The sequence below is a fragment of the Aquila chrysaetos genome, chromosome 19, assembly GCF_900496995.4.
Source record: "Aquila chrysaetos chrysaetos chromosome 19, bAquChr1.4, whole genome shotgun sequence".
NCBI lineage: Eukaryota > Metazoa > Chordata > Aves > Accipitriformes > Accipitridae > Aquila > Aquila chrysaetos.
In genome coordinates, this window is record NC_044022.1 from 7,966,830 (window position 1) to 7,993,769 (window position 26,940).

At 36.3% G+C, this 26,940-nt stretch overlaps 1 protein-coding gene and 1 long non-coding RNA gene across 6 annotated transcripts in view; both read left to right on the top strand.

Moving 5' to 3' along the window:
- MICU2 (mitochondrial calcium uptake 2) overlaps positions 1–26,940 on the top strand; it is a 151,298-nt gene that overhangs the window by 1,080 nt on the left and 123,278 nt on the right. The gene's annotated exons all lie outside the window — the stretch shown is intronic.
- On the top strand, positions 820–25,375 carry LOC121232436. Its single transcript, XR_005930863.1, has 3 exons — positions 820–2,774; positions 12,790–12,802; positions 25,351–25,375. It is a non-coding gene; the product is annotated as an uncharacterized LOC121232436 (long non-coding RNA).

Here is a 26,940-nt window from a genome sequence, read left to right on the forward strand (position 1 = left end):
GAGGTAGTGAACTTTTTCCCATTCTTCCTTCAGAGAAGAAGTTACTGTCAGTTAGAGTTGGTTAGGTATTTCAAGACTGGAAAACCTAAATGTTTTTTAGGCCAGAGGGTTTAGGTGGGATGGGGGGAAGAGGTCAGTGTATGCTTGCGGTACCATTACTTTACTTACATCTAGGAAATTTTGGAAGTATTCAACAGTTTGTATGCTTTGATGTCTTGTCTCTTAACAGATACCAAACAGGCTGAACAGCAGGCAGATAAAAAGCAACCTTTATTTTTGAGTCAAGAACAAAGAAAGATTTTTTAAATTTATTTTTTTTTATAGTACAGTCTTAATCATGGAGAATTTCTAAGCTGCATCTTCTTAGGAAACTCCAGTTTTTTAATAAGCGTGTTTCTAAATAGATTAGCTATTAGTCCCAATTCCTTGGACAGCACATGTTCAAACTTTTTTCTGTATACAGCTCCTACTGAGGAAGGCATCCGTTATTCCACTAGAAATCCTACTGGAAACATAACTCCTTGTTGTAAAGAGCCAACAGAATACGATTTTATGTTTAGTTATGTGACATTTTTCAGCAGCTTTGTGTTATGTTTAAAAAGTCCTGTCATCAAGACCAATTTCATATATGTATGGAACTCTTGCATAAGTAGGTGTGTATGTAGGTACATATAAAAAGTGTTAAATGCAGGAAGTAATCACTTTTAAAGGGTGTTGAGTGAAGCAATCTAGTTCTGTTGCTGATGTGTTCATGGAGTAGCTTCCATGTAATGCATGGATAGTCCTACAAGCACACTTTTTAATTCTCAGGGGGAACTCCAAAAGTCTACAGTTTATTTAATTGATTTGGTTTTGGAGACAGTAAATGGCTGGACTCTGCAAATGTTAAGTAGTTTATTCAATTTAAACTTTTCAGTTTTCCAGTAAAACTACTGTTGGAGATGCTATTGTAGTTACAGGCAAAAGTTCTCTGTATGTCTTGTACTCCATGTTGCTGCAATTAATGTGTTGAGCTTTTTAAAACTACCTAAGAACTGGCCATGCAGAGCATAACACTAAGGCCAATAAACTGAAAGTGGAACTGGATTGTAAAAGCTATGAGCAACAGAGTGATAGAGCCAAAGTAGCGTTCTGTGAATCTTTTAAGCAGTTTAGATGCTACTCATGGCTTCTCATTGCCAGAAACGAGAAATACTCAAAAGCAAAACAGAGTGTTGAAACAAGTATATCACCTTTATTTTATGTTTTGAAGCAATCTTTTTTCAGTTCGGAGGTTGTGCAATCCTGTTAAATGGAGATGCTTTTCGCATTCTAGCAGTGGATAATTTTACTTTCTATTATTTTCCTTTTCATTATAACTGATCTTAAGCAGCCTTGCTTGAGACTCTGTTGGCAAACAATTCTGAACTGTTTGTTCATGTTGCAGTATGTTATGTAGTGGAAATGTTTGCAGCATAGTTATGTGAAATATTACAGGTTGAGGCAAATATTTGAAATTAAACAGCATAATTTTCATTATTTTTCTGGTAATAAAGGAATATGTAGTGGAAATGTTTATACTTCTGTCTCATCAACAGGGCCTAGCATTTGCTCTTGAGAATGCAGTTGAGATTATGCTACAGTGCTTCCTAGTTTTCCTTGGTAATATAGTCTTTACTGTTGAATCATAAGAATGAATTGCTGCAAAATGGGTGGTAATTATTTAAAATACTTAACAAAGTGAAGCTGACAAAGTGACAGTGTATCTCCATACTGTAAAGAGCCAAAAGAATATGATTTTATGATTAGTTATGTGCTGTTTTTCAGCAGCATTGCATTTTGTTTAAAAAGTCCTGTCATTAAGACCAATTTCATATGTGTATGGGACTCTGGTATAAGCATAATTTGAGCCACTGAGTGAATTCTCGTTCTTGTCCTAAGCAAGATGTAACAACCATTAATAGCTTTGTTGCAGAATCAAAATCTTCATTGTAAATACTTGCTGTTTGTTTAGTTTAAGTTGTTGAAGTTGAGAACTCTATTTAGATTTTTCCATTAGTCTCAATAAAACTAGTCTCTATCAGACGAGTCAAATTTTTCAGCTGTACCTTGTTCTAGACAACTTCAGAGATAAAATTTACAGTTGAAGCTTGCAAACAATACATTGGAGCTAAAGTTCTGCAAATTCAGTATTTATTCTTTTTTTATTATTTTTTAAAGGTTTTCATTTTTTTAAAATCAAAGACTGATACCTTTGGTACCTAGTTTCTTAAATCTTTATTTAATTCTAGTCCTCACGTGCTGCTGCAGTGGGTTTAATCCTGCTCATATTGGTTGTTGGCACTTCTGACTTCTGCTCAGAGTGAATGAGATTCAGCCTGTCTACAAGTCTTTGCAGAATCAAAGGTCCTGCAGGGTCAGTTAATCTGTTTCCCTTTTGTGAGTTGTATGGATAGTGTCTGTTTTATTTTGTAGTGGCTTATGTTTGGTTACTGTGTTCTAATATAATTGTTTATTCTGGCAATAAATTTTCAGGTTGGGGTTTTTTTTTTAAACTTTTTTTGGCCCAGTTTTTTATCAGCATTTTCACTGCCACTTACCTGTTTAACAGCTTACATTAAGTGGGTAGCATATTAATAATAAAACTTTCTATTTAATGTAAGATTACCTCAGATGTAATCTTTCATACTATCTCTTTAGAGCTTCACTAAGTGATTTATGAAGTTATTTTCATTCTCTATCTTCATTTGCTGACCTACTGTTTAGAAACGTACAACTAATATATATTGGAATAAGTCCTTAGTGCTAATTGTAAATCTCTACTGCATAAAGATTTTTGTAGCAAAATTAACATAATATTTTTTAAATTTTTTATAGATACTAGGTTTTAGTTCTATCTGCACTTGTTACTTACCAGTGAAGTTACATTGACAATATCCTAGACCAGATATAGCCTGTGCTGGGAAAACCTAGGTCAATTTTTTTAAATGAAATGAGCTAGTCAGCTTGTATAAAGGAGGAGGGGAAAGAAGGGGGCCAGGGGAGTAAGATCTTTTGTTCTACCAGTGTAACTTAGAACAGGCATTTATGCTGAATTTCACTAAAAGTGTTTCTTCTGTTATCCTAACCACAACAGCCAGGTCAAAAATGTACATGCTGCATTACATACTACAGTGATACTATACTGGCTGTTTTTCTTCTTTAGTACTAATTCAAATGACACGATGGTATATGATTTGTAGCCTTGGTCGACTTGCAGTATTGTCTACTGTGTCTTTATTATCTCAGAGCTTGCAGTTTGCAATACTGATGTGGCATTATATGGCCTAATGCTGTTAGAATTCTTTGGTTAAAGTGTGCTGTTCATCATGAGTCGGCTTTGCAGTCAGTTAGGTTACCTTTATCAGGGTCAAGAATCAAGTATGTGATTGCCAAAGAGTGTACAAGTGAATTTGGAGTGGCACACATTGGGACGCTGTAGCACTTTGTGAGAGGCAAGACTCTGGCCTCCCCACTCCAACTAAGTTTGGAACTTGCCAAGGGACTGTAGCATCGATGTAGTACGCACACAAACTGCAAATGATAAGAAAACTCTGAGAAGCAGCAGGCTACCAGAGACAGCTTCTCCTGCCCCTGCTGAGTTTTTTACAGACATGTTTAGTCACTAGCTTCAGAAAGAAGAATATAATTCGATTCACCCTTGAAAAGTTGCCATCCCTGCAGCGTGTCACATTTTGTGCTGAGTCTAAGTCACTGTTTTCCAAATGAAACTGACTGGAATTGTTACTGGCACATATATGAAGCTATAAATGTGCAAAATCTTGTCTGTTTGCTGATAAACATGATTTTGTTTCGTCATTCTTTTTCTAGGGTTGTTGGAGTATTAGTTGGTACTTAAATATTTGATACTGCTTACCTGAGGTGAAGAGGAAAACACAACTTACAGCAATTTTTTTGTCTGTTCTTAATACTTTCTGTTACACAATTGTAGTCTAATTGGTTCTCTTACCTTTTCTACTACTGCTTGTGTTGTGTCAGCAATGTGCTACAATTCTTCCAGGTAAGAGACTGGATTCCTGTCCTGGAGGTCTTAAACAGATACATACATTGTGTTTGATCAGACTGAAAATACTAAGATAATGCTTATAACAATGGTTAACAAACCATTTGTGCCATTTTAATTTTTTTTAGTGTCTGATACTTCTGAAATTCTCATTTTATTTAAAATGTGTTTATTGAAACAGTCCTCTTTTGGACTGTGTTAAATTTTTTATTTGACTTCAAACTGCATTGAATGTTTCACCGTTTTCCAGTTTTTGCAATGTTAACAATTCTTAAGAGAAGCAAAGATGGCCACACATGGTAGTGGTGACTTTGTCTGTCACAATGATATGAAAACTGTTATTCCAAGCAACTGGGAGTAAAATACTTCTAATGATTAAAACTAGAGCTTAGTTTAGTTTTCTGGGGCTACATGTGTAACCACCTCAAAAATTTATTTTGGAACTACTGCCTTATACTGTTTAAAGAAACCAGAATACTGTGAAGGATTCCCCGAACACCAGTTTTTTCAGGGAGGACCCCCTTGGTTCTGCCACTGTGGAGAAGGCAAAACAATACGCTTGGAGGGCCTCTTTACAAATCCTAGAGCTATGGAGAACTCAGTGCCACTGTTCATAGGATAATCTAGGGAGAGTGCTTAAATGAAATATAACTCTTAAGTTTATCAGGGCTTTAGTAGAAGTCTCTGGACTCCCAGACTTAGAAGCTGATGACAATGGTTTAAAAAGTTCTGAAGCCCTATCTGAGGGCTTTGAGATGTGCACTGTGTCTCCAAAGAGATGAGTGCTGAGATACAGTTGTTTCAGACAAGTTCTGATATATTGTGCATGGTTTTCACTCAGGTAAAATTTCCAACCCAAATCAATAGATGATTTGCAAAATAATGTCTACTATAAGCATGTTACCTGTTTAGTGTATTTCTACTTGATTGGTAACGTCTGGTATAAACATGTGTAAAATACATATGCTTCCAAAACAAATGTTGTATGCATGTCAAAACCAGCATTTTGTTTAAATAATTTGAAGTCATTTATTCAGAGCAGTGGAGGGAAGAAGTGCGTAGCTCCGTGATTTTAATGGTTTTTTACACATCCTTCGTATCCAGGACCACTTTGTGACTGAAGTTATGCTTACACTTCTCACTCACTATATTTCTGATTATTTTTTTGTAATAGATGATGTTATTTAGGAAGGTAAGCTGTGCATAATAACTGCATGTGAAGGATTTGATCTTGACAGATAAAAAGTATGTATGTGGCATTTGAATTCGGTCACCAGATGGAAAAAAAAATAGTTTATTTCTTTGTAGGAACTGTTGTTTAATCTGTAAGTTTCATGTAAGTGCTTTAAATTGTGAGACATTGGCAAATTTTGTTAGAATGAGAATTTTTGGGGGAGTTTCTTTGCGATCTGTTTTAAAAGTCTGGTTCATGCTGAGGGAAGAACGTTGCTATTAAGATGAGGTGTCCTAATAAATATAGAACCCAGGATAAAATTGCATAAGGATTTGTAATGATGTATGGAATCGCCTGGAGGGAGGAATGTGGTTCTAAAATAAAACAGAAAGAATATGTACAGTCTAATCTGAGGAATATACAGGAAGATTCTTGTGCTTACTCCATCATAAAAAGAAAAAAATTGCCTGCTTTTGTTGGATCAAAAATCCTAGAATAGATTTTTGTGTCCTAAGTAATATTTTAAATTGTTTATCTCTGAGTCTTTATTCTATCAGAAATTAATTGAGAATGCAAATGTAACAGCACATATAATAGATTACTAGGATACTCACAAAGTAAAATTAAGTGTGTATAAAATAAGAGTCTGCAGCATAATGCTTTAACAGGCTTTTGAAACTTAATGCAAATGTTTTTAATCCACATCAAACATGCTACTCGGTGATAGCTTGCAGGCCTCAGAGAAGCCTCATATTTGAAATCAGCTGGTGCAAACCTGACCACATGGTCACATCATTAATGCTTAAAATCTATGTAGTAAAACAAGGCCATGAAAAATCATTAGTTACCATTTCTGTTGTGGGTCGGAGCATCTTTAAGTAAGGATTTATTTTTTTTAATTGTATTTTTTTAAAATCTCTTCCCTGCTATACCTTGTCCCTTCCTCAAAATGTTGTCCTTTGGCTTTTTTGCATCTTACTTTGCTGCTGACTGTTGTTCTCTCTGTGTGACAGAATGTATTCCGCTGTACGGCGTGGACCGGGTCGCAGTGCACGGAGACAGGCAGTGGTCCTCTGCACAGCCTTAGATTTCTGTTCTGGTAGTAGCATGGTTGGAAAGGTGTTAGAGGATTCCTTACTGCATCTTCAGGTTGGGTCCTTGAACCGTTTGCAAGATGGTGCCTTTAAATCTTCTTCCCACTGAAGAATGTGAAAAACTGGCAGCCTTCGAGGGGAGGCCAGTTTGATTCATGGTGCTTTGAACCCGTGATGTTTCTTTACAGCAGTGCCCAGCGCTGGAGAGGCTCCTTACTGAGGTGCAGTGAGCTGCAGGCAGTGCTCTTGTCAGCACGTGGTAGCATCCTTCTGCCAACTTCGTGGTTTATTTTCTGCTGTATCTTTACTTCTATCTTTACTGTCTTGACAAATGTTATAAAAAAATGTTGTCTTAGATCGTGACAAGGCAGTCAAGTTTGTAGGTAAATGCACTAAATACTTCCTGGTTTTGAACAGGAAACAAGTAGTCAATTTTTTATTACGTGACTGAGATATCAATAGTCTATGGCTACATAAGAGAAAGTTTAACACAATTCATGCATATGCTTTCTACGTCCGGTGTATCATGTGAGTATACTCCTATTAAGTTTTTTTCTTGGCCATGCATCTAGAAGTAAACTCAAGTACTACAATGTAATTGGTTTGGTTCTGTGTATTTAAATGCCTTAATAACATTGTTGCCTCCTAATTAATCTAGAATGAATGAGTTTCAGTTAATAGTCCGAAAGCATTATGAAAATAGTATGTGTTTAAAAAAATGCATTTTAAAACAACATTCCTCCAGTTTTTAAGCATCAATAAATATGAATCTCCCCTGCAAGAAGAGTTCTTTGGAATTAGATTGCCAGCTCAGCCTACCGTAATCTTTTTTCTTTTCCTTAAATATACTTCAGTCTTTCTGAAACTGTTCCTCTTGTGCAGCCAACCAGGGTAACCTTAGCTACCTCTTGTTTAATTCTGTATTTCACTGTGTTATGGAAATACTGTATGTATCAGGTATCCACCAAGCAGTCTAAATCAATAACTGAGATATTAAATATATCACAAACATCATTCTCGGCATTAGTAACATAGAGACATTGTCATGTTGTGTGCCTAAAATAGAATGTGGTATAGAGAGTATGGAATCTGTAGGACCATGATGTTATAATTAATTATAGACTTAAATATTACTTATGGATGTGCATTTGTTTCTCAACTTTAAATATATGGTATCCTTTTCAGCTTTTTGAATGTGAGGTATTTATATCCTGAAGTTTTTGGCTTTGAAAATATTTACATTTATTCCCTTCTCTGTGAGCATGGAGATTCTTTGTGCAGGTGTCTTCACTGATACTAAAACAACATGATGTCAAACATAATCTTAGGGGTCGAGGTTAAAATTTAACTATCTTTCATCTGATCTGTCACCTCTTACTTGAATTCAGTCTTGCTATATGACTTCAGTGATTAAATAAAATCTGACTAACATTCTTTCTAGGTGCTTTGATACATGTGGACAGATGGAGTGAGTTAAGCTGCATGGTTTTGTTGTGGTTTTAGCTACTGTTTTAATTGCAATGTAATAAAAGGTTAGTGTTTGAGAGTATTTGGCTGTTTATGTTAGTGGACAAACATAAGCAGATAAGAAAATAGCTTGCCTGAAAATAAAAAAGGTACTCTTTTGAATAGAAAGAATTGCACAAAATAATATTCTGATTTTTAACAAAGATCCCAGAGGAGAAACTAATATTTATTTACTGGGGATACAGGACTTTTCCTCCAGTAAATACTCTAGATGGTTTAAAAATAGATATTACAATGTTTATTTGTTATCTTCTTTCTTAGATGGCAACTGTGGTGGTTTTGTTTTTTTAAAAACTTTGAACATAGTGATAATTATCCTTTTTTTGTAAGAAATGATCTGTTGTGTACAAGCAGGAGCATCTCTTCTCCTGTTGATGCTGGTTTGTACTGTTTTTCACATGTGTTTGCTGGATTAGTGTGAGAGAGCTCTGTATTATACTTCCTTGCAGACCTTTGTGTGAAGACTGTGGCTGGCTAAATATGGCTATTCCTAACAAGTGGGTCAGCATCTTGGAAACATAAGGTAGCCAGAAAAAGAAGAAATAACTGGGAATCTAGTTTAATTTGTGCTGTGGAGAAACTTACATGGTCTTCACTGGTGATAGCTGTTAACAATAGCATTAGGGCTATTCCATCTCCTGATTTTTAGGTCACTAAATTTTGGTACATGTAATGTTGTCTAATTTTCTTTTTACTGTGGTTCTTATTGTAAGGTTACTTAACTAGACTTAATTTTGTCTGACTAATATTCCAGAAAGACACTAGCCAAAATAATCATCAAAGATAAATGACAGATAAAACTGTGTGAAGTGCTCATTCGGAATACATGTCTTCTTACTATTCAGAATACTGTATCTCCTTACTGCTGCTCCTGAAAGTTTTTATTACACAATGAACTGAAAGAGAAGGCAAGGGAGTTTTGTCAGCTTTAAGCACCAAACAGGATTTAAGGTAGTGTCCCTTTCAGGGTAGGAGAAATTTCAAGAGTAACTGTCTTGCACTGATGGAGTCTATAAAAAGCAGTTATAGCAGATGTAGCTAATAAATATTATCTTATCAGCACTGATACCTTCCCCGCTCTTTCGCCAAATCAGCAAACTCCTTCGTCTGCCTCCAAAAACTGCAAACTAGCATAGATGAAAAATTTACATGAAGGAAATCAATGTATCCAGAAATCTTTTTTTTATTAATCTTTCTTTTTTTAAAAGTAGGCATTTTCTTTGATAATGCCTATTATTGGAGATACTGCCATTAATAATCTATTAACAAGTTATAATGCAATATTAACATAAAACACATTGAACTTCATATAAAGCTATATACATATATATTTATAATGTAAATTTATACTTTATATATATAAGTAAGCATATATATATGTATGTATAAAATATACTTCAAATACAGGCTGTGTGAATGCAATAATAAAAAAAAATAAATATAATACTGTGTTAATAATGAAGCTATGGGATTTATTTTGAAATTTTCTAATCTAAATTGTCAGATATGCCCAGAATTTAAAGGATGGATTTTGCCTGAAGTTCCATCAAAGGCTCCTTTTGGTGGCCCTGTAAGAGGCAGATGGCTGTGTGCTGACAAGTCAGGCCGGGCTTTGAATGTGACTGCGTGCGCACACTGATGTGAAATCTTGCTAAGGAGAAAAGTGGAAAGTTCCGTGCTGTTGTGTTGCTCACCATGGTGAAATGGACTTGGTAATAGTATTCTATTCTCTCACAAAGTTGCCAAAATGAACTTTATTTTTCAGTACCAAAGTCTCAATGGTTACGTATTGACCGCATTATTTGACAGTCTGCTTCTCCTTTTCTAAAACTTTCAGAATTAGAAGACACCAGAGCTTAATGCCATAACCAACAGAAAAATTGGTTTGGGGCTGCAGTACAGCTTCCATACCAGCTCTCTCAAGGTTCATTTTGATGCAACTGTGGACTTGTCTGGTAATTTGATGGTTTTTAAGGAACTGCAAAATCAAAATGATACTTGGCATGTAGACTAAGATACTGCTTTTTACCTTTACTTTATAACCTTAAAATGTTTGAATGCAAAGTGACAGTGGTCTCAGTAGGCTGGAATTGTCACAAAATGGAAAGTTTTCCCTTGTTCATTTACCTGAGGAGAAGGCATTAGAGTATGGTCCTTACTTAGGAATGCAGTAAAGCTGATTGATAAAACATCTGGCACCCTTTTGTACTGAAAAATACACTTGATGGTCTTAGGCATACGGGAATACAGTAGTATCACTGCTGTATTTGGGAATAAGTAAAAAATGACAGACTTCTGCTGATGATGTGAAACAGCAGGAATAAACATTGTAAACTTGAGAAGATGAAAAAAACAATACAAAACGTGCATCAATTTAAAATCACGGTTTCCCAGAGCAATTTAGATGCCTTTGTCTAATGCAAAGCATTAATATAAAATCTGTACTTTTCAATAGGGAACAAATGAGGAGAATTGATACTTGATTTAGCTGTTCACATTAGATAGACTTCTGGTTCTTAATGCATAACTGTTCTTCATGAGATCCATCTCCACTTAAGAGTAGCTTTTCTACATTTTGCAGTGAGTTGTGTCCACAATAGAACATCCTGGGGAGTTGTTTGTTTTAAAAAAAGAAGAAAAAAAAAAAAAAAAAAAAAAGAGTTTTGGTGCTAACATGAATAGATCAGAGAAAATGTTTTTTTCAGTACTTCAGACAAGTGCAAGATCTGGTTTGTCTTGCTGAAATTTTTGTGTCACTAATGTAATTTAGAGGAAGAGGTTTGGGGCGGGGGGGGAGTTTAATGGTGCGGTTACAGCAGCTCTTTAGAAATGTGGACATGTTTTAGTAAGTTTGCAGTCAGAGGAACATAGTTTTTCATATTCTGATTCTACAGAAATCCTGTAGTTAGGCCAGGGAGTTTATAAGCATGTGAGAACCAACTGAGTGATGGAAATAGAGGTACTTAAACAATATGCAGATTCCATTTGTTTGAGCTCAGTTGGGTGAGCTCTACAATGTACAGATGCTTTTCTTGTGCTGTGACTTATAATTTCCGAAATTATTTTCTTCTAACCCTCCACCAGATTATCTGGCACTGCATGCTGCTATTTTTTCTTTACTTAAGTGACAATTTTTTTAAGCTCTGCAAACTCTTTTCATTTAAGTTCGATGTAGCTAGACCTTCCCATACGGAAGCTTCTCAACAAAATCCTAAAATATGTTGGGATTAATTTATAATAGCTAAACATGTTCTATTTTGTGGTATGCAGTTAAAATGTGTATTGTAGTTTGCCATTCAAAGTAAGTCAGTTTCTGTATTATATCGGAGCTGGAGTTTGTTTTTATAGCTTGGTGGTTATTGCATGTGTGTGTTACTGCCGCAGTATTTCTCTTTCTGGGAAAAAATAATTGTTCATTTTTTCACATAGGGCTGTGGTTAAGCACTTCTGTAAAGAAATTTGTGCTTGTCTTTCTTGAGCTCTCTCCAGCAACTTTCCTGAGAAGAGTACTAAAGACCTAAAAGTCATAAGTAACAGCATTTAGGCTGTGACCTATGGGAAGGACTCAACATGGAAAACAAAACCAGTAAAACCTAAAGCAAGTCTTATGTTTCTGGATTTTTAAAAAAATCTGTTAAAACTTTAAATTTTCAGCTTAGCTGAAGAACCATCATGGCCAATAGAGTGCAAAGTGTATAAAATTACTTTTCCTAGAACACAGTGTTTTCTTTTATTCTGAATATGCCTGTTGTATGGAATGTTCCTACTCAATCTCCCAGAAAAACATTGTAGGAAATTGCTGACATACTTTTTTCCCAGCTGCTGTTAAACTTGGAAAACTGACAGTGTCACATTGCCAAATGGTGTTGCATTGTTATTCTTTAATTTTAACATTTATGTTCTCACTTCTCTTCAGCCTCAGAAGTGAAAAATATAAAGAAAATTCTAAAGTTTTAGGTGCACCAGAAATGTTGCATGTGTTAATCGAGCAGACTTTGTATAGCAATAAATATGGGATTCTTTATGTGAAGATTATAAAAAATAATGCACTTTCATCTGTTAATATGCCATCTGTTTAATGAATGTTTGTCACGGGTACCTCATTTTATAATTTGTGATGAAGTGGTCCCTCAACAGTACTGCTTCTTGAAATGACAGCAATGTGATCAAGATGCATTGTCAGAAATAGTTATTCGTAGTCAGATTCCTTGGTGTAAAACTCTTAAAGCAGTACCTAATGTTCCGCTGCAGATAGCTTTTTCTTTGCACTGTAGACTCATGCTCTGTGGCGGTGGTAGGAGGTACCACTTCCAGTATTGCAGAGTACTCATACTGACAGCAAACAGGGAGTGATTATCCTGAGAGTCATCACATGGCTGCATGCTTTTCGGGAAGGATTTGTGAGACTCTAGTTGTGGGAGTAACGGGGCATCTTTCTTGCTTCTTTGTCCCCTAATAGATCTTTGTGGGGGTCTGGGAGTCTTCCCTGCAGGACTCATTCTTGGCGGCAGATGCTGCAGGATGAAGTTGTACAGAGGGTCCTTCGCGTAGCCTGCGGGTTAAGTCACTCTCCCTCCATCGCTTCGAGGACCAGCAGACTCCACGTGTGGGACTGCTGTGCACTGCCTCTTGCCAGGAGGAAGCAATGCTTGCTTCTGCTCCCTCCATTGCTGAAGCAGAAGGGCTGGGCTGGGCTCGGCTTTGAATACAGAGTTGGAAGGTGGCGGGTAATGGGAAGTAGACACAGTGGCTCTAGGCCAGGCTGTGTAGGGATTAAACTCTGGATGTGGTGTTAATATGATGGAATCAGACCCTTCCGTATGGTCCAGTAGAGTGTGTGTGATTGTGTGTCACCTCTATAAATTCATGTTATGTACATCTGCTTCTGGCCATCAGAAATACCCAGTTGATCTGACTAGACCACTGCAAGTGGATTTAAAAGTTGCTTGCAGTTCTTTGAAGTGTGTTACACTTCATGCGTACAGTGTTCCTTGTCATCCTGGAGGTCCTAACTGGGCTGTTATTTTGCCCCTTCAGACTTGGAGATTGTTAAATTTCCCATCACTGCATGCTTGAGGGACGCTTGTAGCCCATTTAGTGTCCCTGTGAATGTGTTTGGCAAAGTAAAGTAGATAGAGGCAATATCCTTTATTAGACAGCTGCTGTAACTGGGAAAATTACACAACCTTTTGGTCACAACACCAAGCTGTAGAATGTGTCTTCTCTGTCAGTAAATTCTGAATAGCTGGATAATGAGTTATTGATGATGTTGAGGTAGCCATGAGACAATATTGATGTGCTTTTGATCGTGGATAGGGTATTGGTCCTAGAGGCCATACCTTGCAAAGAGCAGAGTCCATGAATAGTTTCATAAGAGTTTGAAGCTAACATGCTAGCAACACTCGTGCCTATACATCAGCTGAATAATTTTTCATCTTCAGATACTTTGCTGAATGTGAGACACTTCCCCTATAGGCAGTTCATAAAACCAGTAGTTCTGCTTTTGCAGTAAAAATGTCCTTTATTCAGTTTTGGTCCTGCAATCTTTCTATTTAATATAATACTTCTATAGTAGGGAAAGCAGGGCAGGAGAAAGTGGTTCTGCTATCCTCCAGAGTTTGCTCTACTATATTTTTGGAACTGGCATATGCATAAGCCACTCAGTAAAGCACCCTGTGTTATTGTAGTTGTCTGAGAAAAATGTTATTTTATGCAATAAGTATATACCATAGCATAATTAATTTTCCATTATTCATAAAATAAGTGTCCATGAAATGTCTGACATTCAAAGAAATTAAATTGCTGTGATATATATTTATAAGCAATTTACCTAGTGCATAACCGACCTGTTAATGGTGAAACAATACTTTGACAAGAGACTAAGTTGAACTTCATCGTAGAGTGATGTAGTCATCATGTGTTCAGAAATCATAAATCAAGCCTTAAAATTGAACTGGCTGAAAATGTAAGGTTTTTATTTAAGATCATGTGGTTTCTTTTTATTGGTTTTGAACCTCCAGGCTTGAAACTTCTGAATTGTAAGGGCTAGAACTTTTTCAGTGAAAGCTGAGATACTTTCTCAGTATTATGAACAATAATGAGACTTCAATGATATCAAATGCTTTGCTAGTATTCATGATGAAACTAAGTGGCAGGATCGATGTATACATACCCTTGAGTTGAGAATGAAGAGTAGCAAGAGTCTTGACGAGTTCTTTCGTGGCGTTTGTTAAATCTCGAGGTGAGAAACTTTACTGAAGTGCCAAGTTGCACTACCTACCACAGTGGAAAACAAGCCTCCTTTAATAATAGAAAAAGGGCTGTAAAAAATGATGGCTGCTTTAATCTTGTGGAATTCCTAGTTGGTTATCCATTTCATATCCTATCTCCTTTCCTTATACTATAAGTTTGCTCCCTATGGCTTATTTTCTTGATTTGTTAAGTTGAGGGCTAGTGACCTTCAAGTTCCTCCAGATGGAAAGGGGGAAAAGATCACTTCCCACACAGAAGAAACTTGAGAAAATTCTAAGTTTAAAAAAAAAAAAAAAAAAAAAAAAGGGGGGGGGGGGGGGGGAAATTCTCATTACATGGAAATAATTTATCTAGCAAATTTAACCTTGGATTATCTTTGTGTCTGTTGTTTTTGTACAGTGTCTTGTATTTTGAGATCATTGTTAATGACAGGGTTCTCATGCACTGCAGCAAAACAAATAAAAATGTTTGTTGCCTGAGCCATGAATTCTGGGTTGAGTTTTGGTGGGGGAGTAAAAGCTCCCCCCTCTTTTTTGTGGGGGTGTAGTCTTGCAATTAGTTTTTCTCCAATTCTTCTCCTTATCAGTATGGGAATAGCTGTGTTCATAATGCCAAGTTTGGTGTAGAATTTTAGCGGCCTTGTGTTAAAAGTAACAAGGCCACACTTGAGCGTAATAACTATGCTAGGAAATCCTGAGCATCTGCATTTGAGTACAGAATGCTTCAGACTTCCTTGTAGTAGTAAGTTTGCTGGAGAACTGGCAGAGGTTTTTTTCAATTAATTTTTTTTCCCCACTGAAAACCAAGCAGGTTGTAGTCTACAACATAGGAATATGTCTGTTTTGACAATATTAGGAAGATTTCTACTGCCTAAGACAAGAAGAGAGAGGAGAGGTAATGTTTCAGAATTTCAGGTTGGGATATGAAATATTTGGGCTCAAATACATGATTCGGATAGAGCATAACACAGAGCTCAGTCTGCATCTTTCATATCACAGGTGTCTTATCAACCAATTTATTAGGTGGTCTCGGTTGATTATTTTTTTTTTTAAGTTGAGCAACAACAACAAAAATTCTCGGATGTACTGAAACTGTGATCTTCTTTTCCTGCTAGTCCAGCTACTTCAGGACTTAAAACCAGTTTCATATTAAGTATATATATAAGGCCAATTTATAAAAAGAAAAAGCTTTCTGGAGACTTTTTTTTTTTTTTTCTAAAAAATATTTAGATTCTCATGGTATTGTTTATCTGTGATAAAAATATGATTCTTTTAGGGCCAGAGTGAGAGGAGCACAGAATTTCAAAGGTATGCTATTTCTCAGCCAGATTTGGATATAAGTGGATACAGCAAATACTCACAACTGTAGAAAAAACAAATCAATTTTGAAAGGAAATGTACCATCAGCTTTTCTCTGTCCTCTCAGTTTGCCAAGAACTTCCTGAAGGACTAAGTTTTTTCTGAGGTTTAGAGTAAAAAGAATTGGTTTTATGAGTCAAAATAATTGTTTTTATGGAGCATTTAAAAGGTTCACACACAGATAACTTGGTATTCAAAGTACAGTTGGTTCAGTGTAACTCATGTAAGCATCTGTGTGAACTTTGTCATTAGTTTAATTTGCCTGCTTTAAAAACAGTATTAGATTAGAGTTGGAAAGATAACGCAATAATTTACCACGTGCTAAACTGGGCTTAAAATCCTCCTTAATGGTATAGCCTGAAGTATGTATCTCAGTTGTGTTAAAGATACAAAAGTTAAAAATAAAGGGGAGGAGGAAAGGCATATCTGTGGTGTCAGCGAGGCATGTGGTAAGCTGATGTATAAAGGGAAGGTAATGGATCTGCTTGGATTCCAGCCAGCGGTGCCGGACACGGGCATTCTGCCGAGGCACATTCCGGGGCATTAAGTGCAATCCCTTCCCCGAGCGTGCTGAGCCCTCTGCGTAATTCATCTTCCTTGCGGTCCACTCTGCTGGGGGCCGGGCATACAGCTTAGCCAGTTTCATTACTGGTGCAACTTCTTGGTAGTCACTTTTTCAATTCAGGGCCGTGTTTGACTTCGGAACACTTAGGCACGGGTAGCTCCATTTGAATCTACTATGCAGGCACTATCTTTCAACTTGCTGTTACTTTGAATAGAGTATTGGAACCTTGTTTCTGCTCTTAATTTCTGGTTGTAAGCAAATAGTCTTAAGAAGATGGCTTTTTAATCTACGCTTTTTAATTTATAACACTATTGGTGTTAGCATGCAAAATTAAGTGGTGGTAGGATTTCCTTTTAACCTCTCTTTCATGTTAGCAACTTATTCTGATACTACAGCTGTTTGCTACCTTTTAGAACAGTGGAGGAAAAAACGGTATGATCCGTTTTTGTGAACACAAAGAGGAAGAACAGAAGGAAAAAGGATTCTTCATCAGTGGAAGGTACCTGTGTATTTCAAGAGTAAGCAATCAAGCGCTGCAGTAAAACTCACTCCCTAAAAGTGTCCAAGATGGAAGTTTACATCCTCCAACCTTTGAGAAGCATCATTCCCGTCTTCCCCACCAGCCTAAATTTCTACCTTATCCCATTTTCTTGACCATTTAAAAGCAAGATGAATTAGGCATACAACTTTGTTATGTCTCCTGGAGTAAAGACTTTAAAGGCATTTAGAAATCTTTGCAGGATTGGCCTCCTGCTCCTTCCTATGCTCAGAGGGATGCGTTACCTCACATCTCCTGATGACAAGCATATACTATTTTGTGAAATTAATTCCTCCAAGGTTGTCTTTGACTACCAGCATTAATTGGCCACTTGTTTTATGGAATGACCAAAGCAAGCCTGAATGTATAGACTGTAGCTTTGTATGTTTAATCATGGGCAACCCATTTATAAAAAAGAGATGTTATGAAAGCATTTAACAAAATATAAGTGTTTATAATATTATAGCTTTTAATATCAACTTTTCGTGCTAACAGCTATGATTACTTTTCGTTTTTATTGAAAAGCTGGTTTGTAACAAGAAGTTTCAGATAAATATTTAATGTCAGGCTGGGCTGAGATTAATCTAAAGATATTAATATGCCCAAGGTAACTGTGACCCACACTTCATTGAGATGCTGTGCCTTGAAAATATAAAATGACCTGCATTTCTAGCATGAGTGTTTATATTCACTTTTTAAGAGCCTAATGGCCAAAATCTATTTTTAAAATAGCTTGTTTTTCTGTTATGTTGATAGCAATTAATCCTTATCCAAAGATGTACTATTACAAGCTAAGCTTATTAATTAAACTGATTTACCTTTCACTTCTCCTGCCTTCTTAGAAAATCTTCCTAATTTAAGTGCTACGTAATATTGTTTATAGTTGTGGATGCAAAGAACTAGAAACACTGGACAGTGGAAAGCATATAGGAAGGGATGGCATTTTCCTTCTCTAGCGTTGGAAACATAGTGCACTGATGTCTGTCCTCCTCCATTCCCACAGCCTTGCTCAAAAAGAGGCCAAGGTCCAAAAAACTTCTGTTTAATTTGATGCTGTCATTTAACATTCTCCATGCTTCTAGAACAAAGCTATTTACGCATGGGACCTAAATAGCCATTCACAGCTGCTGCCAGCTTATACACTGGTGATGGTTATAGCTTCTCACCCTAACACTGGAGAGACTTCTTTTAAATATAGTATTTTGATGAACACCCTGTTTCTTGGTTAGAGCCCTTGCCTAACCCTATTCAAGTTTCATACGTTTAGGAGAACTAACATTAAGCTCATCGCTATTAAATATGGGGAGCCATAAGCACTTGAGAAGACAAGGAGTTTTTAAGAACAAATAGATTTAATTCAGCAGTAGTAGTGTGAGATGGTATAAAATATGCCTTACAGTAGATTGTCTGTTGTGCAAGCCGGAGAGTAATGCTTCGTTTTTTGGCAAGTTCCTCTGGTTCTGATAGTAGGCTTTTTTTGTTATTGTAGTTGAACTACTCTGTGCCAGCTGTTTAACTACACTTTTCTAGTAACTTTTACTGAGTTTTCCCAAGCATTTAGAGTGTTGGGTATCTAAAGAGAAATTAATATGAAGCTAAACCAAAGGCAGTAGTGTTTACATTGAGAGGAAAAAAAAATGTAACACCGAGGAATAGCTTGTCATCTCTTTCTCAACTCTGTTATCTATTCATACCACAATCCTGTCAAAATAAAGATAAGAAAATAAATATCTGAACCTTATGTTGGTACTGTTGTGTAGTGTAGAGTGGGACAATGGTCCACTGGAACTTCTGTCCTACTGTTCTCTCTTCCCAGATAAGAATTTTCTAATTCTTTCTTCCAGTTTGCTTTTATGTTGCCTTCCTCTTGCCTCTAAAGAGCATCCTCAGCCACCTTCTTCCTGCTTTGAACTTCCAGTCTCTCTTTGTGCGCTTTGATTTAAAACAAGCATTTATTTGAGGAAGAATGAAGAGCAGTATCCTATTCTGAAACTAAAAAATAACTATGAAAAGTGAGTTAGAGACAATGGAATTGTTTTCTTTCTACAGAAAGTAGTATAGCTTAATAACATTTTAAAGAGCCAGAATATGTGCTTCAAGTTGTCCATGCACAGGTAACCAAAGCAATTATCTTTTTAAAAATTCTTGCAACTAATTTGTACAGATATTGCTGTACCAACCAAAATGTAGCATTATGTGATTTACAGGTCAGAATGTATAGAGAACCATAAACTTCAAACTTCTTTTATGGTAGAATGAATAACAAGCACTTGTGTATCTTAGTAAATAGGTGCAGAATGTTAAATATAAATAAAGAAAATATGCACAAAATATTAATTGGAAAGGAATGTTATTTTTTAACAGTTACTTTGTGTTGACACTGAAAGTATTCATATACATTCTGTTTAGTTGCCTTCTGTAATGCATTAGGGATTTTTAGCTGCCGTAGTAAAGATAGCTTGGGCTTCCCTCAGTAGAAGCTTTAATGACTAGCTTGAAGACATTTTCTTTTAAGGAATTAATATTTAGACATAACATTAGCTATGGGGGTAATTAACAGGTTTGGAATAATTAATGAATAAAATTGCAAGGACTGTAATTTGCATTGCCTAATACCAACTTTTAAAGCTTTCTTTAAAGGTTTTTACTAATTAAAATGCTAAATTGGTTTTATTTCATGAACAGGATATGGAAAAATATTGCTGTAATTTCTTTGTAAGCTCCGTTTGACTTGACATTTCATTGAAATCAAGCCTGGATTAATAATTTACTCTTTTCTCTAAGCAGATACCTAGAGGTTAAAAAAACCCCTCATTTGGTACTGCTTATTTTAAAACCTCTGAAATTTAATTTTATTTTGTGATTGGATTTGCTTGGTTTTATAAGAAATAAATATTTCACCTTTTAGTGTGTATTGGTGGGGAGGAGGGGAAGGAGAGAGAGATGGGCTTTTGAATTCAGTTTTCTGCCAAAACTGGTTCCTCACAAGGGTGGTAAAAAGCCCTTTAACTGGGACATCAAATGCTTGCATCATGGTTGGCACAATCCATTGATGTTTGAATGGAACTGAGTTGATGACATTCATACCTGAGAAAAACTAGGATCACAACAGGTATTATGAGCAGGCACATTGTACCTAACTTTCTGTAGTTTGGTATTCCTCCAAATTCATAATTGTACTTAGGAAGTTCCTTTCTGGTCTTCCAAATCATTATAAAAAATGGACATTGCTAACTGATGTGGGAGTGGCATCCCAAAGCTTCTGATCTCTGGTGTTAAATCTTTTGAAGTGGAAAAAATAATAGCTTAGAAAAACCTGATTGAAGATTACTTCAAAAAAAAATGGATTTAATAAGTGGTTGCTTAATTGACATGTGACCTGTAAGGTTAGAGATGCCAGACAGCAAAACTACAGTGAAAGAGCTGGGCTAAACTTTATTTAAATAATGCTTTCAGATGCTATTATACATACAGATTGTAATCAAAATGACTATTTTATCTAAAGCGCAGGTAGAGACCATAAGAATTGGTACTTTATAATTATCAGTAAATTGCTCAGGCTACTGCTCAGCCCAGCTAATTGCTTTCCTTTCTATACTTTCTTCTAATCAAAGAGGAGACAAAACTATGACCCGGCTTAGTAATGGCCAGCGCTGGGTAGTAGGAGCTGTCACGCTCACTGGTGTTTCACCAGCAGAGCAAGTTTTGTGCTACCTGTCTGAATGAGGTGCTTTTGGTTATAAGGCAGTTGTGCTCCTTCCTTGAATACTGCTGGGTATGGCACGGCCTTGAGTGTTTATTTGGGGATACCGCTTTCCCACCCCTAACAATGTATTGACCGTTTGAAGTTGCTTCATTTGTAGAATGCTTTTAATTTCTATGTATAAATGAAGTAAATTGCCAGGGTTTTTTTCCCTCAAACTTTTAAGTATTGTCATGCTTCTAAAAAAATTTGCTAAGTTTTTACTGTGTCATTCATGTTTTTACTTCAGGGATAAACTAAAAGTTCTTGCTTTTCTTGAATTACTCAGTCCATGTGTGTCTGTACTTGATGCCTGCATCTTAAAAAGGATAAGACTTGATGATTACTAACATTTTATTAGCATTGTTATGTGATGTGATGGCATGTAGCAGTTGTGAGAGAAGATACTGTTCTCTGACACATTAATCCTGTGTTATGCCGGGCCATTCACAGACCATTCACATAGTCTTCATTACTTATCATTAATCTTACATGTCATACTTTCTTCAAATCTTTTGCCTGTGATCGTTCCTTACTTGGAGTCCATACTTAAATATATGGAACGTGGAATTTGTGAGTAATGTGGTGCCCAGGGGGGATTAAAGCAGCACTCTTCGTTCCTCTTGATCTGGGTTTTCATCTTAATCATTTGATTGTTTTTTCAGACCAGACAGTCAAATTCTATTTCCTAGTTTTTCACATAAAGTCACAAATAATTGCAGGCTTTCCAGACATCACCTATAAAAATATTTATGAAAGTACAGTGATTCTTATTAGGTTTGTGTGTAGCTAAAAAAAACCCCAAACCTACATTGTTTTTACGATCACTTGTTCTACTTCACTCTCCTAGCAACAGTTAATGGATTTAATTGGAATCTGTGAAGTGATTCGTAATTTTTCTAAGCCTGTTCCTCACTATGCAAAACCACTAGGAGATGGAAAAAAATAAAAATAATTTGTGCTTATGATTAAATAGTGAAGAATGAATATATATAAATATCTGTATTGTATCACTAATACTGGATTCTCTGGTGTTTCTTGATCAAATTCCTCTTACTGTGTTAGAAGACAAGAAATTGTTCTCTGTGTAACAGAGCTTTTATGGAAAGATTAATTTTCATAGCACATGCCTTTTTCAGTACCTTTAAATAAATGTGTAGATTGTTTTCTTAAGCTTTTAGCAGCTTAAGTAATTTAAATAAAGATTAATATATAGGTGGTTTCATTTTAATTATGAGTAAAATTATAGTGCTTTAAACTGGTATGGCAGAAACATGGCCAAAATTGGTGCTGCATGTCATTCCAAAGGACAAGCAGAAGCATTGATGCTGTCGTGTTGTGTTGTGTGTGCTTAGGACCGAGCAAGACCTTTCTTATGCAGAGCATAGAATATGAAATAGGGGTTGTACTTGTGTCATGGAATTGGGGGGGGGGCAAGTTAGTGTTTATGTGGTGTGTGAATTGGGGTTTTTTTATTTTATTTTTTTTATGCAAGGGCTTTTACTCCTAGTTTTACTCTTAGGAAGCAGTTCCAGTCATTCATATCTCTTCTCATTGACAAAAAAGACCCACACTTGATGAGCAACTGTAAAAATTAGATGCAGAGATTTCAGAGGACTTAACCAATTGCTTGCTAATAAAGGCATATTTAATTTTGCTAGTAACATTTCTAGGTATTTATAATTTTTGCAGATGTAATAAAATACATAGGTAATATAAATATAAAAATGTTTCCTATTATATATACGTAGAGATTTGTTATTGGTAAAGTACTAATGGTAAGTACCATTGATTAGTGAGTTCAAAGCAAGCTGTGGAGCAGACCAAGTAGTAAATGGTATGGATAATAAAATAATAGCAGTCTTGAGGTCTGTAATTCTTTCATGGATTAGATACATGATATTTTGCTGGCATTAAGTTCAAAAACACGTTCCTTTAGTATTTGTAATTTGGCTTCAGTCATGCATAGACTTGTTGACAGCTATTTACTACTAGAAGTCTACCTTTGCAAGAGACTACTACCCTGCTGTGTAGCAATAAAGATACCAACATACCAGCTGCAAGAACTATTTTTCAGCTGTATTAATATGTAAGCATTAGAAAATGGGAAAGACTTGCACTTTGAGCAGAAGTGTGCAAATACACTTAATTTCTCGTATTATTTGCTTGGCTGCCTTATTATGCTGTTTTCATTAAAATTGTGCTTTATCTTGTACGTCTTTATTAAATATCAGTATTCAAATTACTTTTTCAAGTTATCTATATTTAAAAAAATAGTCCTGCCTAACAAGTCCCAAGCTGTGGTTAGAATCAGTTGTGTATTAAACTCTCTTGTTAGTAACTTGAAAAGACACATGCTACGGTTTTGTTGTCCATGGAGCTATTAGTGTATTTGACACAGTGCAACTCATGATGTATACCAGGCAATGCCATTTTGTAAATGATGTTAGCAAAACTCTTGAGTTGGCATGAAATAAATGAAAATATTTGTTTATAAACTTTTGAAAGTTGTAATGTCACCATTAGGAGAAAGCTGTGCTTTTCTTGCCTCCTGCCACACGCATACTTTGAGGGTTCACTTTCTCTGGCTTTCTGCTCTGTGGACTTAAACTTTAACCTTTCCTCTGAGCACATCAATCCAGTTTGTTTTGCTGTATCACTAAACTGGGAGACATGTCCAATCTAATAATTTCTTTTTTGGCATTTCCAGTTGAATTGGTTTTGGTAATTAGTAGAAGTTAATGTTCTCATTCTGAGACTGCAACTTTTTAAAGTTTACTGATTCTTTTGATTGTAGGTTCAGAGCTAGGAACAGTAAACCTAGTTAGCTTAACTGTTTCTGTCGTGTTGCTCTGTTCGGTTTATTTGTTCTGTATCTAGAAGCTAATCCATGCCTGTAATATTCTTTGTCTTCTCTGTATCTTTTCTGGCTCTGCATTCACATTTTTAAGATGTTGAAGAAGAATGATGAGAATTTTGTACAGATTATTCAAAAATGTGGGTACACTAGTGGCACAGTGTTTTTCTTCTTTTTTTATTCTTTCATCATTTCCTGATAATCCTAGCCTTAGATTTGTCTTTTTGATCACTACTGGGATTTTAGCTGATTTATTCAGAGAACCATGTGATGATTCCATTCCCCCTGCTCCCTGGACTAGTAACAGAATTGGTATCATTCATCCTGTGTAATTTCTTTTTCTATGTGCTTTCTTTTGCATTCACATGGAATTTTATCCTTCAATCATTTATACCTTTTGATCAGATTTATTTTTGATTACACCAAATAATTTTGTATAATTAGTAAGCCTTTTGACTTTTTTTTTTTTTTTTAAACTAGCTTTCTAGATCTTGGATGTGCTGAGCCACGTTGACGCTTGAGGAACTCTACTGGCAAAATCTCTCATATGAAAAACTGCTTCTGCTCTTGCTTTGCTTTGTTTTAACGAGTTATTTAATTTTCTGAGGACCTTCCCTTTTGTCCTGTGTTAGCACAGTTTGTTTAGGAGATTCCTTACCTTTTGTTAGGTAGCTTGTCCAAACTTCTTGAAAAATCAAATAGGTTCTGTCCCTAAAATCGCACTTATGCAGTTGCTTATCAATCCTTCAGCTACTGCCAGTAGTAATGACTTCCCTCTACAAAAGTTGTTGACTCTTCCCATATATTTATCCATATGCTTAGTCTTGCTGGTTTTGTTATAGTTTAAACTGTTTGCTGTGGTGCAGGCCTGACATATCTGTACCAAAATTCCCTGACTGCTCCCAGAAAGCTAATTTTTTGTTTAAATGATAAAATATTTGACTCTGTCATTGCTGTCTTATAGTGTAGTTTTAAGGAATAAATTTCCCACCACAGCTGTTAGATCATCAGTTTCATATTTTACTTTGTTTGGAAATTTGGGGTAAATACTGTCTGATGCTGATGACTTGTTAATGGCTTTATCTAGATTATCTTCTGCTGCTGATTGCTTAAAATGCTTTCTCTGTTCTACCCCTCTGGAGAAAGACTCTGTTGCGGCAGCTTCCATCAGCTCTTCTATAGCTAGCATCAGGGAAAAAAAAAAAAAAAAAAAAAATCAATGTAGCTTTTCTGGTACTGTTATTTTAGCTCTTCCTTTATGTCTCAATCACATATTTACCCTACTGATTCTTTCTTATCTTCATGCTTGTTCTTGGAACAGGTTTTAATTATGAATTGAGAGAGTTACTAAAAAGTTGGTTTTAAAACTTATTTTTGCTCTCCTTTTTCACAATTCCTAGTTAACTAGCTAAAGTTTATGGGGAGGCCTCCTCCACCCCATTTTCACTATTTAGGAGCAACATCCACTTTTAAAAAGATGCTTTTCTACCTAAAATAGCTTTCTCCAATGTTTTTAATCAGGTTGGCTTTTCTGGGGCCTTTTTATTGTTGCTTGCGTGTTTTTAGTAAGTGATGTATGTGTTTACTGTGAGCTTCTAATCACTTTGCACATGATCCGTGTCAGGTACAAGCATTTACTCTTCAAGGTGCTCCTTTTAAATGGGAGCTCCTCTTCATTTTCATGTAGCTTACTTTTGTGAAATTTAACTTATAAGAATGGATATATTTTTTAGTTATTCCAAAGAGGTTTAATGTGAATATATTACAGTTACCGTTAGTGGCTCTTTGATTCAAGATGTAACTGGCTTTATGACCTGTTCACTCCTGCATCAAAAGTTGCTTCTACTTTTTATGACAGCTTGCAGAAGGAATAATTTATGGTGTCTAAAATACTACTTTTCTCACAGTTGTGTCCTATTTATATATCTAACAGTGAGAGATTTCAAATACTGAGTAGCTGCTTTTCTGCTTTCATAACTTCCACAGTTTTTGTTAGTGTGTACTATTATGTTAACTCTTGGTCACATGGTTTATAGTACAGTTCTTAATTTTATGCTTGGAGAATGCTGTGCTTACAGACCTCTTGGCTTTCTTGTGGATTTGTGGGTAAGGGGAGAACAGTGGGAGCCATTTACAAAAATTTTTGTGAGGCCTTCAGCACTGTCTCACAATATGCTTGCCTCCAAGTTAAGATACTATAGTGTCCTGGTTTCAGCTGGGATAGAGTTAATTTTCTTTCTAGTAGCTGGTACAGTGTTATGTCTTGGATTTAGTATGAGAAGAATGTTGATAACACACTGATGTTTTCAGTTGTTGCTAAGTAGTGTTTAAACTAAGCCAAGGATTTTTCAGCTTCTCATGCCCAGCCAGCAAGAAGGCTGGAGGGGCACAAGAAGTTGGGAGGGGACACAGCCAGGGCAGCTGACCCAAACTGGCCAAAGGGGTATTCCATACCGTGTGATGTCATGTCCAGTATATAAAGTGGGGGCGGGGGGTGGGGAATGCTGGCCAGGGAATGCTGCTCAGGGACTAACTGGGCATTGGTCAGTGAGTGGTAGGCAATTGCATTGTGTATCACTTGTTTTGTATATTCTAATTTTTATTATTATTACCATTATTATTGTTTTCTTCTTTTTCTGTTCTATTAAACTGTCTTTATCTCAACCAATTAGTTTTAGGGTTTTTTTCTGATTCTCTCCCCCATCCCACTGGGTGGGGGGAGTGAGTGAGCAGCTGTGTGGTGCTTAGTTGCCGGCTGGGGTTAAACCACGACATACAGTCTGGATGGGTGGACAAGATGAGTGAAAAAATGGTTGAATGATCAGCCTCAGAAGGTAATGGTTAATGAATCATACTTGACCTGGAGGCCAGCAAAAGTGGAGTACTGTAGAGGTCTGTCCTGGGACCTGTCCTGTTTAATATCTTTACCAGTGAACCAGAGGAGGTGGCAAGGTTCACTTCTCAAGTTTGCAGACAACACCAAATTGAGGGGAACTAGTTGATACACAGAGCTGACATTTGGAGAGACCTAGATAGGCTGGAGGAATGGGACAACAGGAACCTCGTGAAATTCTAAAAACAAATGCAAAGTTCTACACCTGCAAAGGAAGAATTCCTTGCAGCAATACTGTCTGAGGAACAGTTCTATGGAAAGGGATCTTAGGGTTTTGGTGGACAGCAACCTGAATGTAAGTTAGCAGTGTGCCCTTGCTGCAAAGAGTGTGAAGTATCCTGGGCTGTATTAACAGTAGATTGAGTGAAGGAAGAGGATTATTCCCCTTAACTTGGCATTCTTTAGACCATATCTAGAACACCACTTCCGGTCTTGGACTCTCCAGTACAAGAAAGGCATCGACAAGCTGGAGTGAGTTCAGTGGAGAGCCACCAAGATGGTTGGGAGCTGGAACACTTGCTGTGTGAAGAGAGCCTGAGGGATTTGGGCTTGTTAAACCTGGAGAAGAGGCAGTTTCTAGAAGACCTAATAGCATCCTTCCAGTGCCTAGGAGGAGGTGATCAAGAAGATAGAGCCAGGTTCTTCACAATGGTGAATGATGGAGAGGACAAGACACAGTGGGCATAAATTGAAATAAAATGGATCTAGCTGGATATTTAAAAAAAAAAAAAAAAAGTAACAAGTATGGTGGAGGTGCACAGTGGGATTTTATGCCTCTTGCATTAATGTTGAATTTTTGGCCCCTTTAACTTTGAACTGGTTGACATGGTAATTCTAACATTCTTTTAACATTGTATTTCTTAAAATAAAAGAAACAGGTACTGGAAAAAGATAGGAA